At 32.4% G+C, this 14,965-nt stretch overlaps 1 long non-coding RNA gene across 1 annotated transcript in view; it reads right to left on the reverse strand.

The window, feature by feature from the left end:
* The window catches only part of LOC119766796, a 72,207-nt gene extending 57,367 nt beyond the window's left edge, over positions 1-14,840 (reverse strand). Inside the window, exon 1 of the long non-coding RNA XR_005277135.1 lies at positions 14,673-14,840. This is a non-coding gene — a long non-coding RNA (uncharacterized LOC119766796). The remainder of the gene's footprint in view (positions 1-14,672) is intronic.
* Positions 14,841-14,965: the final 125 nt, after the last annotated feature.

Raw genomic sequence — 14,965 nt, forward strand, 5'->3', positions numbered from 1 at the left:
GGTTCAATCGAACGTCATTTTTCAGTGTGCATGGAACTCGCATGAAACTGAAAAAATATCGAGTGTGGCACTAGAGTTTCAGTTCTAAGATGGCGACGAAACTCGTGCGGAACTAGCGCGAGTTTCTTCAAAGAAACACTTTGACAGCTTTGAGTGCGGCACTCAGTGCGGAACTAACAATCAAACGAACGTACTATTAGATAGTTGTGTATTGTACCACACTCTACACGGAGAAAAAAGAGTTCCCAAAATCGTGAACAATCGTTCATGAAAATGGGAACCTCGAACAAAGTGTTCAAATTTCATGGTACGTTTTTTAAAATCGTACCATGAAATTTGAACACTTTGTTCGAGATTCCCATTTTCATGAACGCTTGTTCACGATTTTGGGAACTCTTTTTTCTCCGTGTAATGGAGAAAAGTAAATCGAAAAAAATGAGGTTAAACATGTTGACAGATGGCATGACCAATCTTGAAGTTTGCGTTATAATTTGACAATCTTGAATCAAATTTCCATCACCGGATTGATGTCCATACAATCTTATGACCCTACAATAGTCTCAAATGAAGAGAAGTGTAAGAAATGCGTTTACCGCAAATAGAACATCCCGCTCTTACACCCAACAATCACAATTACGAACAACAACAAAATGTTCCTCATTTTTAATTAATGGGCTCTTAAAAAAGAGGAACGTCGAATTCAGGGAGAACATAAAAACAAAACAAATTTCAGTTTGTACCCCGTTGGTTTGACAACGTCAAACATAAAAAGTGACAAACTGTCCCTTTTTACATGGACCACACGCAAACACTATCAAAACAGACGTTCAGTAATGTGTGTGTGAGCGTCGTGTAAAAGGGGTGTCAAGCTGAAAAGGGACAATCAAACCACCGGGGTTTTAGTGTAGCATTTGCGCTACTGTTATTTTGTGGGAATTCCTAAAAATGAGCTTGATTTTTGTCATGTGATATGTGTGATATTTTCTAAGCTTTTTATTTGAAATAAATGTGCTTATTCTGAGATTTTGAATAGTTTAAAGCAAGTTTTTTAAAAGGTGAAAACCTTACACCTTAAACAAACAAACAAACCATTTTTTTACCAATTTCAACTAGAATGCTTGGCAGGATCATATTTTATTACTTTATTGGTTTTTTTTGTTCAATACCCCAATAAATTATTAAGTTTGATGGTGTTCGTGAAAAAAATACTTTTTAAAACACTTTTGCGAAAAGTATTTAATAAGGGTTTTCACAAAGTTGTAATGTTTAATGAACTAGCAACATTAACGAGATATATTGTTATTTATGTAACACTGTTATAACTTTTCAATTCCGTACGATGGAAATTCGATTAAAAAAGCTTTCGGAACCACTTTTCTCTAATTCGATTTTCTGATATTTAGAAAAACCTTTTCGATAACTCATTACAGATGATAATCTGGCAACCCTGCCACAACTATAAAGGTGTGATAAAGACTGGTGGTTCAAGTAGATTAAATTGTGACAGTTTCACTCTACAGTTTTGACTAGAAAAAATATTTTTAAACACCAACCTTCACGCATACCCATCCATTCAGAACCAAAAATTTGAGCAAGTGTCTCTACATTTGTAGGGATAGACGTAGTGATAAATATGGTCACAATTCAATGTTTTGGAACTGGTTGGACCAACTATTTTCTAGATCGGTCAACTTTATAAAGTTTCTCAAAATTTCCTTTGAAAAATCAGGGGCAAAACAATTTACTGGGAGTTTAAAATTTCTCGTTGAAATTTGATTTTTTGGACGTCAAAAAAAAGAGAAGTAACATAATTTGATTGGAATATTTTTTTTTTTAATAAAATTAGGTCGTTGCAAATTTCTTTCTTTCTCCTTCCCGTAAAAGTGCTACACAAAATTGAAATAAAAATACATTTTTTTCAAGGAATTTCATAATGTTATTGAAAAATGGTGCAAAATACAGAAAACAACTAGATTAATTTTTCCTTGATTTTCATTTAAACTATGTTGGGGCCCACTTAAAAACATTTTGGGTGTAAGTGAAAACTTGAATGTATACTACAGATTTTTTTGTTAAACTTATTTTTTGTGTAAAACAATAACTGAAAAACAACTTTGATTGTGTAAAGCATCCTAAGCAACAATTCCTTGCTTCAGGACATCTGGTAGAAACGATTCTAAGCGTCCAACCTCACTCTCAAGGAATCACATTAGATTTGCATGAAAAAATAATATTTTTGAGGAGATGATCTCAACTAGAAACACTTACTTTTCTCACTTAAGTTTTATGTTCACAAATTTAAGGTACGAATAAAGTTTAATGAACTATGCTGAGATATGTTACCTAAACCATAAAAAATCACTTTTGCCTAAAGTCGACCCTGGGCTCGAGGTTGGCTCAATGTCTCTCCCACTGACTATATAAAAAGGGTATTTTCTTGAGTTTTTATAAAACAGGAAAAATATGTTTTACTAAGCATTAATCAGAACTTTAAAGATTTTTGTAGTTAACTGTTAACTTCCACCCACCCCTAAAAACGCATCGAAAGCTGGTCTCACCGATCGTTGAGAGTTAAAATGGGTTTCAAAAACTTCAACAAGCATAATATAAAATTAAAGAAAAAAATGCACACACGAAACGGAAATGAAACGAAGACTTTGAAAAAGTTTACTCGAAGTAGCGAACAAAAAAACCACTGAAGCAAATGGATAAAACGGGAATGAATTAAAAATAAATATTTAAATTAAATCACACACACACACATACAAAGAAAAAAACTAAACTTATATATTTGTAACGATGATGATGGATGGTTGTTCAAAAACTTACACTAACGCAAACGTTGGATGGAAGAAGGCATTGAAACAAAGATGGGGTGTACACGATTCAATGTAAAATGCAAAAAAAATAAATTAAATTAAATGAAGAAGATAATATAACTACTATTGGTGGCGTCACTAATTTAACAAGGTATTTCGTAACGAAAACTAGTGTAAATATAGAAGAATTTTTGAATGAAATGAAACACTCGAGAGGAAACGTTGACAAGTTAGTGATAATGACAACATATTGAAGAAAAAAAAACCACATCACACATAAAAGCTGCAGCAAATAAATAAACACACACACACACACACGCAAACAAAAAAAAACAAAAAAGGCAGGGTATAGGAAACGTTTTTTTGTAGTTACTGGCAACCCTGTTGAAACGGTGAGATGAAGGGGAAGTGTTGCCAAGCTGTAGGAAATATGTGAGAATGGAAGGAAAAGTGAGAAAGTAAGATTACAATCGAGGTGCTAATGAATAGTGGTTGGTTTCCGTTGTTTTAAAAACACACACTCACACATACATAAGTGACACGTTTAAAGTAATATATAATAAATTGTTAGGTTTTTATTTATTAACGACTGCGCTCAATTTTAGTCAAATAAATTTAAGTGAAAACAAGTTATAGAAATCGCGTCAAATCACTGCAAAAATGTGTAAATTGTTTAGATACAAAAAGTTTTTACGAAATTAAATTGTGCTCATTTTTAAGATTAGTTATACAAGTTACAGAGTAAAAATGATAGCTTTAACAAAAGTCACTTATGGCGAGTAGCATATTTTTTGGGGTAGCGCTTGTTCGGAAAATGCTGCTGTAAACGTGAAATTGCTCAAAAAATTTCTTAGGTAACTTCATTTTCACAACGTATGCTTTTAAATCTTGTTCAAATGTCGAATTGCCTTATGATTTATTGTGAAACTTATGTTGCTCAATATTATACTTTAGAGCAAAACTTTGGAAACGTGTTATGTTTAAGCTGGTTTGAAGGTTTGTCCAACCGGATAACTATTTTCACAATTTTTCAAACATTGTTTCTACAACTGATTCTAATTGCAAGAGGTGTGATTGCTCGTGAAAGAAAACGTATTATTGAACTGAGGAGGACGAGAAAAAAAAAACAAAAGAGGAAACACATATATTCAGGTTAGTGAACAGAAACTATATATAGTTGCTATTGAGACAAAAGAAACTTACATAAAACGACGAGTGGGAGACTAATCTAATGATAAAAAACCAGAAAATAAAGCATAGGCAACGAAATTATTGTAACTGTCTAAAATAGTCTTCTCGGTTGGTTGGCAAAAAAAGAAGAAAAAGTACCAATCGAGGAGCTAATACTTGATGCTAATTAAATGTAAGCACTCATGAGAATAACAAAAGAAACCAAGTAAATCCTTCACAAGCAAAATCCAAAATGAAAACCTCGTCACACTGTTTGAAACCCAATGTGAATGTGTGTGTTGGCAAACCAAAAAAAAAAAACAAGCATTTCATACTCTACTGAATGTTATACTAAACACTAAACGGCAAAATGGAAAGAACACAAAACCAACAACAGTGAAAAGAACTTTTACCAGAAAAAAACCATTGTTAAGTAAACAAGCAAACAAAGAAAAAACAGTAAATTAACTATAATAGTCAATGTGTCTTCGTGGTGTATGAATATGGAAAACCAGCAAACAAAAAAAAACCGAATAAAAATGTACTATAATTAAACTACCGCTAGAAATATTTTTGTAACAGAAGCAAAATAACACACTGCATTGAACACAAAGAATAAAAAACAGCTGCATACACAAACAAGAGAAACTAAAAGCATTGTAAAAAGGCCAAACTGTCAGAGAAATGTCAATAAACAAAAGAAACCAAGCAAAAGTAGCGCCGCATTCATCCCACAAAAAACAAAAAAACAGAACCGCCAAAAAGCAAAACAAAAACAAACGTTCAAACCTTGCAATCCACATTGAGTCACCCATACAAACACTCACTTACCCACATGCATGTCATAAACAAAGAAAATACAAAAACAAACAGGATAAACGCATACAAACACTGAAAAACAATGGAAATGCTTATACAGTTAGGTGAAACTAATGCGTAAGTAAGACTTATAAGAGAAAAAAAAAACAAAAAATTTGTACACACAAAATGCAGATTAATTTTGATAGAATTGTACAGGATAATCAGTTTATTAAGAGAAGCAGAACACGTGGAATGAGCTGACAGAAGAAAAAACTGAAGAAACTAGAGGATTTCCGTTACGGAAAATGAAGAAAAGTGGTTAAGCTTCGTAAAAGGAATTTTTATATATAAATACTAGAGGAAAAACTTATTAAAAGATGGTGAGAGAAAAAAAAAACAAGATAAATGTAAAAGCCATATGTTACCAGGATTTTTTACCAAATAAATTTAAAAAAATAACCTTATAAAAAATAGAAACAAAACATTGATTAACGCTAGCGAGATGCTTCAAAAGCATCTCCAACAGTGTGTCAAACTGTCAGCAAATCGTTGATGAATTAATAAATAAACTCAATGTAATATCAAAGAAGCTGAGAAATTGAATGAAAACCAATACACACAGAAATAGCACGCAAACGCTCGAGCTAACCTAGAACGAACGAAATTTTGATAATTTTAGCAAAATTTTCAACAAATTTATTTTTATACATTGAACAAAAGGAAAGCGAGCGTGCAAATGTCAAACAAATTTTGAGTTATTTCGTACACAAGGAATACGAACTAAAACGGAGATGAAAAATCACACACAACTATTGTAATAAAGTGTGATAAGATCCACTTAAAATTCAGTGGGTGAAAAAATACACACACAGAAAAGGAATGCTTTAATTGATATATGTATATAAACAAGATGTCACCATAATGAATAAAGCAAAAACGTAAAAAAATAAACAAGAAACACACACACAGAAAAAAACAACCCAAAAAAGTAAAACCAGAAAGTGTAAGGTATAAAAACAGAAAATATTAATGTTATTTATTTATTGATATTTATGTATAAAACAAAAAGAAAAAAAAGGATTAAACCACAAGAAAGAAAAAAAATAATGGTTGAAAATCAACCAAAAAAACATAAACACATGAAAACACAGGAAAAAACACACAAAAATGCCGTGTGGTAAGGTCAAACCGAAGATTGTTAAATAGAGATGACACAGGCGTGTTTGGAAGGAATAGAGGCAGGAAAAAAACAAGAAGAAAAAAATCTTACAAAACAAACACACAAAACATACACGGAAAGGATTCTGATGGAACCCAGTATCATAACAGACTAATAAATAAATAATGACGAAAAAATGGTGTTTTATTTTCGAAAGTGAAACATTCCATTTTATGTACATTACTCGTGATATTGATGAATATTTGAAAAAAGATTTTGATACCAAACTCTTCATACAATTTTGGCAGCTATCCAATAGGGAGACAAGAAAAAAATAAAATTTTGGAAAATCTTAAGAGATACCTCTTTGATTCATCAGGTAAAAATAAGTGATTGTGCCAACTTTGTGCTAAATTCGTTAAGATTTAAGGTTCGCTATTGTTTGTGAAAGTTTGCATGGAAAAAAATAAAAAAAAAAGTATGGTGAAAAGCAAAAAAAAAAAAATCAAAATTTCACCAAAAGTGGCGTTAAATGTTGCGGATCATTGGTTAGTGTGAGATTCTTAAGCACAATTTTACAAACACATCTAACCGATTTGGCTCAAAATTCGCAATGTTACTTATTTTTACCTAAATAATCGGGTCAGGGGTGTCCCTGATGTCGATTTTTTTATTGTCACCCTACTGTCCATACAAAAATAGCGAATACTCGAAAATCTGTTTCTCAGGAAAGGATATTCCGATCCATTTGGTGTCTTAAGCAAAATTGTACACCCTGAAAAAATAGTCTGCCTTTACCACAAAAATTCTAACTCCCAAAAATCGTATTTCAAAAAAAAAACGTTACTTAATCGTTACTTAGGTGGTTGGTGTCTTCCTCACATTCATTAAGTCAATACATTCAGTAAAAATAGCAACATTCTCCCATAACATGTTTGACAAATCAACTTTATTACTAATTTCTTTTGATAGGGTTCGCAGACCTTCAATAACGTCATGATTCGAAATCCGGACACTTAGTACCATATTATTTTTGTTATAGCTGGCAAAAAATCATGTAATGAGTTGGAAATGTAGAAATATCATCAGGATTTAGTATAAACAGTCAGTTTTAAGAGAATGCATGCAAAATATGTCTTTTCTAACAATTTTTCATCAGAATTTGAAAATTAAAATGACTTGTTGTGCTTCGAATCCCGGACACTGTTAAAAGCTGATTCGAAATCCGGACACTTTTGCTTCGAATTCCGGACACTCGATTTTGTTTATGAATCTCACAAATTTGGACTGAAATGTTAGTGATTGGCATTCTTTAGGTCACAAATAAGCTGTTAGCATCAAAACAATCGATAGTTTATATAAAAATTTGCTAGAATTTAAAGAAATCAAAAACATAAATTTCTGCTTTGCCTTCCCGGTGCTTCGGACGCCTATGAAATATTTCCGTTGAAATGTTTCGCATTGTTGGTTAACTTATAATTTTATTTTATTTAATTGTTGCGGCATTAACTACAGCGTTCAAACAAACTTTAAATGAAAGTTGATGTTAGAATCCATCATATAACACAGTTTTGGCATTCATAATGCGAACTTATATTCAAATAATTGATAAAACAAGTTGAAGTGTCCGGGTTTCGAAGCGTCCGGGAATTCGAATCATGACGTTATTACTGGCCCATCAGCAAGGTCTGATAAAAAACATATTCAACGATAGTTTGCATGGAAGATTCAGACAATACTTTTATCACAATATCTGAAATCCGGCCTCCAAAAAGTGTATAAATAACACTTAAGTGCTAATAACTTTTGATAGGGTTGTCAGATCTTCGATGTTTTGGGCTCATTGGAAAGCCATACCTTTCTGAAAATGTATAACATGATAGCAAAAACCACCCTTTTTCCAATCTTCCGGACAAAATCGTTTTTTAGCATAACTTTTGAAGTACTTAACTAAACTTGCTGATTTTAAATATAGACCTATGGGACCCCAAGTCGGATCAAATGAGACTAATACGGTCAAAATCCGTTCATCCAGTCCGGAGATAATCGAGTGACAATTTTTTTGTCCACCCACCTACACACATCCACACAAACATTTGCTCAGAACATGATTCTGAGTCGATATAAGGCAACCAACTCTTGCTGAGCAAAAATCCGTTTACTTTACCGACATGACACCATGGTATAACAAAAAATGTCAAGTAATTATTTAGACAAATTTGGAATTTGGGAATTAGAAATATTTTTGTTAAACGTTTAAAAGTTTACGAAATATCAAGTTCGCTTTTATGAATAATATTTTTGTCAGTGTTTTCACGAAAACATTTCTAGAGTTTTATTGGAAAGGTCCTATAAATACAAGCACAACACAAGGTTTTCACAAGCTTTAGAAAGCCTTTTGATCTTTTATTTGATAAATATGTTTTGCAAGGAATTTGAAAAGAACTATTATTGACAGTCAAATTTGAACTAAGGAAACCCCGGAAAATTATGCTAGTTATCTCTTTAAAATCAAACTGACATTTAAATTAAAATGTCTAATTAGCAAAGGTTTTGACCCAATCAAAAAAGCAATGATTTTTTTTTAATTTGTTAAAATTCCGCACAAATCCGTACTGTGAGAAAAATTCCGTACAAAAATTCCGACCTGTTTAAAATCCGCGGAGAGGGTTGAAAATCCTTACGGTAAGGAAAAAACCGTACAGTTGGTAGCCTTATGTATACGTGAAGGTGGGTCTACGAGGTCAAATTAACAAGTTCATTTTTCGAGTGATGTTATAGCCTTTCCTCAGTAAGGTGAGGAAGGCAAAAAGGGTCAAAATTTATTTGTTTTGGCCTTTTTGATATGCTTGATTTTAAATAAAAATACATTAAATATAAATATTCAACCCTGATTTTCCAAACCATGCAAATTTAAACACTTTGTTCGTAGTTCTCATTTTGATGAACGCATGTTCACGATTTTTGGAGCTCTTTTTTCTCCGTGTAATTGATGCACAATACTTTACAATACAATATAATACTTTACAGTCTATTTTCCATTTTTTCAATAAAAAAAATTTAGAGTTTTTTCAGAGGTCTAATAAGCTATTGTGTTTCATATTTTTATAAGGCCTATTCAAAAAAAAACTAGATTTAAACCTAAGGTAAAAAGTGTGAAATGATTAAAATGATTAGATTGTTTTCTCAAAAAGTCCTGGGTTTCCCAGCTGGATCATTTGAAAAAGTAAGCGTTAAAAAGAAAAAATCGTCATAAACTATGCATAATGTTTGCGATGGTCTTAAAAAGCTAAAAAATTACATTTTAAATATTTTTCGTTGTGAACATCATCATTCTAGGGGTAAGTACCATGATTTTGACTGCTTTTTTTTTGAACCAGTAGGCCAACTATGAGCCGGGACCCGTGCCTGAATTCGGTGAAATTTTTCGAGACGAGATTTGTCTCAAGGGTTTCCAGAAGCGTTTATTACTTGCCAGTCTGCCAATTAATTACTCAAATTACTGGTCCAAAAAGATTAATTACACAAATTACTTAATTACTTTTCACTACGATAAAAAAAACATTTAATTTATGTTTAAGTATTCATTTCTACGGTTCTAAACTAAATTATTTATAAATAGATCATTCGATAGCTCTTTCAATTCTGTTTACTTTGTTTTTTCACGTATAATTTTTATTGAAAATTGATATAGGCGATCAAACGTCAAAAATGCCCCCAACTAGAGGGCGCTGAAACTTTGAGTGATGTTTACATGATACAGCGAGTTAAATGGTTTGAAATTTGGATTTTTTTATTTTATCATAAAATTGACATTCGCATTTAATTATACAATTTTTCGGTAAAAAAAAAGTAGCTCAATTGATATCTAGAGTTTTTTTTAATAGGTCTTATAAACATATGAAACCTTTAAAAAAAACTCTGAATATGAACAATAATAATTGTTTCATGGCCAATTTAACCTGTCCATTATCTGATTCGAAATTTCCTTTATGTTCACGTTTCTATCAACCGAACCCTTATCAATAAATTGCAAATGAAGATTATTTAAGTTGACTTACGTTTTTTGAAGTCATGTTTGTCATAAAAGCAAAGAAAAATGTACTGTTTTACTTCAATATATGAATTTCCATAATATTTTCAGCTTCCAAAGTCGAATGCCATTAATATATAGAATTTGTTGTTAAAAAGGCCCCTAGATTATTTGAGCTAAACAAAAACTTTGACAAATATTTGCAGCGGCTCTTCTTGAGAATTGTGAAATTTATCAAAATAACGTTAAATTTCAAAAAGTTTTTCAAACATTGGTTTGACATTACTTTGCATTTTTTTTTTCTGAAACAAATTTAAAAAATCTGTTGTTGAAAATACAGATAATTTGGAACGTGGCATTAACATTGGATTCAATTGCATCTGAATATTAGTCGATTTAAATTTCACTGAGTTTGATTTTTACCATTAAAACATTTGTCTCAGAAATATTTGGAAATTTTTCGGGAAAATAGCTTATCTCTTAATAGAGAGATATTACAGGACTGCCAATTGCAGATGATGAAAAAAATATATAAAAAAACATGTTTTTATTTTTATTGATTTTCAAATGGCCATCACTTGAAAACTTTGTTTATTTCAATGATAATTAAGTACATTTTGGTTTTAAAAATTTGATTTGAAAAAAAAATTATCGATTCTAATGTTGTTCTTGCAAAAAAAAAACATATTTTTATAATAACTTAATAAAAATTAATAGAATTCGGATTCACAAAACATTTTTCACTGGGTAATATATCATGGCCTATGGTGAATAAAATCTTTTACATACAGAATCAGTTTTTGTAATCTTTGTGTTTCACTCTTATTTGAAAATAATAGGATTCTGTTATAATAGATTATATATAAAAAGTAAATAGTTTTGTTGAAAAAGTACAATTTGAAAAAAAATCAATTAATGTAATTACTCAAAAATTACTTTTATTACCAATTAATTACTTTAAATTACCCTAATTACCATGAATTACTAAGTAATTAAAGAATTACCTAATTACCAGCTTAAAATCAAAGTAATTTTTAATTACTTGCCAGTCTGATACCTTGCTGGAAACCCTTGATTTGTCTGATCACGCCTTCCGTCGAACGGGGAAGTAAATGTTGGCCCCGGTCTAATTTGATTTGATTTGGCCAATCATATGTTACCATAATAAAAAAAACTATTTTTAGGAGATAATTTTTCGTAGTTTTCAGTTAATTCACTTATCCTCAATTGCAGGAGTTTTTTTGTGTCAAAAGAATCCGTTAAAACATTGCACCTTCCAAAACAAAAGGTTCGAAAACTCAAAATCAATCATTTGAAAAGTTGATTTTTCAACACTATAATTTTTTTAATATTTGAAAAACATTTGTACAATATATTGAAATTTCATCAATATAACCCCGGCTTTCGGTATTGTTTTTGTTCCTAACATTCATGTGTCTTGAGCAATCAAAATATTTGAATGCATCCTCATCATAAGCAATGAAGTCAGCAAAAAACAATCGCTTTAAAATTAAAAATTGCCAAATCATGCCCGAGTCGAAGCTATTGTTTTAATTTTAGGCAATCTCGCCCTGTATGAAGGATATTATACTCACATTTATCACTGGTTTTATTTTTATTTCCCAATAAATCACTGTCCCAATTGCTTATTACCATCACTTTTCCGCTTGTTAGATTTAGAGGTATACCTTTTGTGGACTTTTTGACAAGTCGTACACGTGGAAGTAAAAGTTTTTTTTTAAATCTAATGAGAATTTTTAAATTGAATTCAAACGAGAATTTTCATTCGATTTGTTTAAGCCATTTTGAAACCTTTCTCTAGATTGAATTTTGGCTTAGTTGATCCACGATAAGTCGCCCTGTTGTGTATCATTTTCCGCGTAAACAATTCAGTGCTTCACCGATCCGTAAGCTTAAACCGCGAGTTTCTCTCTGATAGCAAAAAGTATCGTGCGACTCCATCAATCACTCACCGTTTCATAGATGACTTAGATCTGGCTGGGCCATGAGTCACTTGCTCAAACCACCTGTTGTGCGTCGCCAGCTGAGCTCCGTGAGCAGCACCGGCAGCAGCAATGGCTGTGAGATTCCCATTCACGTGGGCTATTCGTTCTCGAAGTTGGTCCGCGATCACCATGGCATCGAGCAGATGATTTCCTTTCAACGAATGTGAGTTCGCTTCCAGCGGAACACAGAAAACAGTAAAAGAAAACCTCAGTCTAGACAACGCCACATAACCTCATTCTTTTCCCGTTTTTCCAATAAAGAAATTTTTTCCCAAACTTGATTTTTTTTTTGTTCTGTTGATGTTTCAAGCCCAGTGCTCATGCGTGAAAAAATTAGTCTGGCTGTCGTGTATTGTCGTGTTGTACAATTCTTCTGATATAAATTTATTTGTTTGGTTGTGTGACCATCGCACAGGCCAATCGCGGCAGGCGTTGTCATCGCGAAGGAACCACGCGGCAAGTACCGGTGCCGAACGCGGGCGCTCCGGGGAGGCATCACCGGGTGGAGCGACTTTAACGATCCGTCCAAGTTGATCTTTCTGGTAAGTCATTACATCCTTAGTTGAAATTTACAATTAAAAATACAAAGTCAATAAGAAAAACCTTGGCTTAGAGATTAAATAATAAACAAAACATGTTCAACAAGCTGTGAAATGGAAAAATTAAATTATTTAAAATCAAAATGTTGCTATCTAAATAACATAAGCTTTCCAGAATCACTTCTTTATCGCAGGGTATTTTCAATTAAAAACACAAAACAAAATCAAACAATCCACTTTCACGACCTCCGGGTCTTTTGTGGTCTCTATTGCAAGTTTCTGCTCGAATAAATTAAAAACCCGTAAAGTTTAAAAGATCCGTAGTAACAGTAATAGGGTGAATCTGCGTTTGTAAACAAGCAGTCTATTCCTGTTGCTCAAGTGACAGTTCACGTCAAGTAAGAGGGGGATAGACTGCTTGTTTACAAACGCATATTCGCCCTATTGAACTGTTACTACGGAGATAATCAATTGCAGTAAAAAGAAAAAAAAACTGAGCCACAACATTTATCTTCCGAGTTAAACAAAAGTTATTATTGAAACCAGTTGAAAACTTATCTATGTTTTCTCGACTTGACGATCAAAAAGTATTTTACAAAAGTTAATTTAAAAAAAAAACAGTTGTTTTTAGATTATTTTTTCTGAATAATCCTTATAAACACCTACACCTTTGCCTAAGACACCAAATCGATAAGAAAAATCCTTCCCGAGATATCAAATATTATCAAACCATTTCGCAAAATATCTTAAAATTAAACTTTGTATATACAGTCCGGACTCGATTATCCGAGGTTTCAATTATCCAAAATTTGAAATCATGACCAAAAAAATCCTTTTTTATTTCTTACTTAATCGAATTCTGCGACCCCATGTCAGTCAAATTAGAATATATGATTGCTTTTAATATTAAAAATGCATTTTTTATATTTTAGCACCGCCATTTTAAACGCCATCTTGGATTCAAAAAATCTTAGTTATTCTAGAGTAGTTTATGTAATTTGTAATTTTGTTTGAATTTCCTCAAAAATTAATTAGAACAACAAAAGATGTGAACAGAATTTTGTATTCACGTGAAAAGACTTACCAAAGAAAAACAGGCGTAAATTATTGAATATTGGACGCACATTAGACAGTTTCAAACCACTGTCAAACGCGTGTCAGTGATGCTGAAATGAAATTTGCCTTGATGAATTTTAGATAATTCAAATAGATCGTTTAATTGTTAATTGATGGATTTTAAAACAGATTTACGTCTCTTTGTCTGTAAGCTAATGATTGTGAACTGATTGAAATGAATTTGTAACGTTTCTTTTAATCTATTTTTGGTTAAATTTGAACGTGTTTTGACTCTTTACAAAATTTTGAACATTCAGAGTCCCTATTTAGAGAAACAAAGCAGTCAGGAAATATTCGAGCAAAGCTGGTTCTGTCAGAATCCTGCTAGAATGGTCCTATCATTTCCGCTACTAGTCTGTAAGAATATCCAGCTCTATTAAAAGTCTGCTATAATCTTGCCAGAACGCCGTGATTGGCTGTGAAAGGTATCATCACTGTTCGTCAGTGGTATCATTCTCGGTCGACCATGTTTGTTTAAAAAAACATTAACGCCTTGATTCAGAATCACCAATTAAAAATTTATTTTTTACATGCTCTTTGTTGAAGCATTTTACATAACGTGATTTATTTAGTATTTAAATTTACTATCCAAGAGTGAGGAAAACCATCTAGGGGAACAGCATCTAACTCAATCGTGCCTCTAATGTAGCCATATCAACACTTTGACGTTCAATTACAGCGCATAAAATGCGTTTTCAACTGAAATCTAGTGATAACAGCTCACTAGGAAGTGAGCAAGCAAGTTTCTATCAACAGTTTTACAAATTGTCAGGGAGTTTTCTTTCGGGTCAAGAAAAAACGTATCTTTCAATTTGATTATATACTTAAAATTCGAACTGAGGAAATCTAAGAAATCTACCTTGAGTGTTGGAAACGATTTTGAACATCTGTGTGATATGAATCAACTCTTCTCATGACAACAGACTGGGGAAACCCTGTATCGTCCCATCTTCCCATCACAAACCGGTATTTTTGCATAAATTTCAAGTTCAGCCCAAATGCGCTAAATTTGACCGTTGTTGTTCTTACCTTGCTTACTACTGGACAAACCCCGCCTCGAGTGAAAACCTTCAACTCATATGATTCCGATCCACACCCACGCACTCCAACTCCAAAACTATCGCGACAAGCTTTGACGAAACGATCAATTTTACACCGGTATTCGCCGTGGAATCCCGTTCGATCTGAGTAACCCAACTCACCTGTGTTCACTAAAAAGAACAGAAATACCCGAACACGTTCTGCGAACGTGCCCCCCCACTCAGCATTCGGCTTCTTCTGTCAACGTTCGGCTACTACGATACCACGCGGGGTGGATTTCC

This window comes from Culex quinquefasciatus, chromosome 2, assembly GCF_015732765.1.
Source record: "Culex quinquefasciatus strain JHB chromosome 2, VPISU_Cqui_1.0_pri_paternal, whole genome shotgun sequence".
In the NCBI taxonomy this organism is placed as follows: domain Eukaryota; kingdom Metazoa; phylum Arthropoda; class Insecta; order Diptera; family Culicidae; genus Culex; species Culex quinquefasciatus.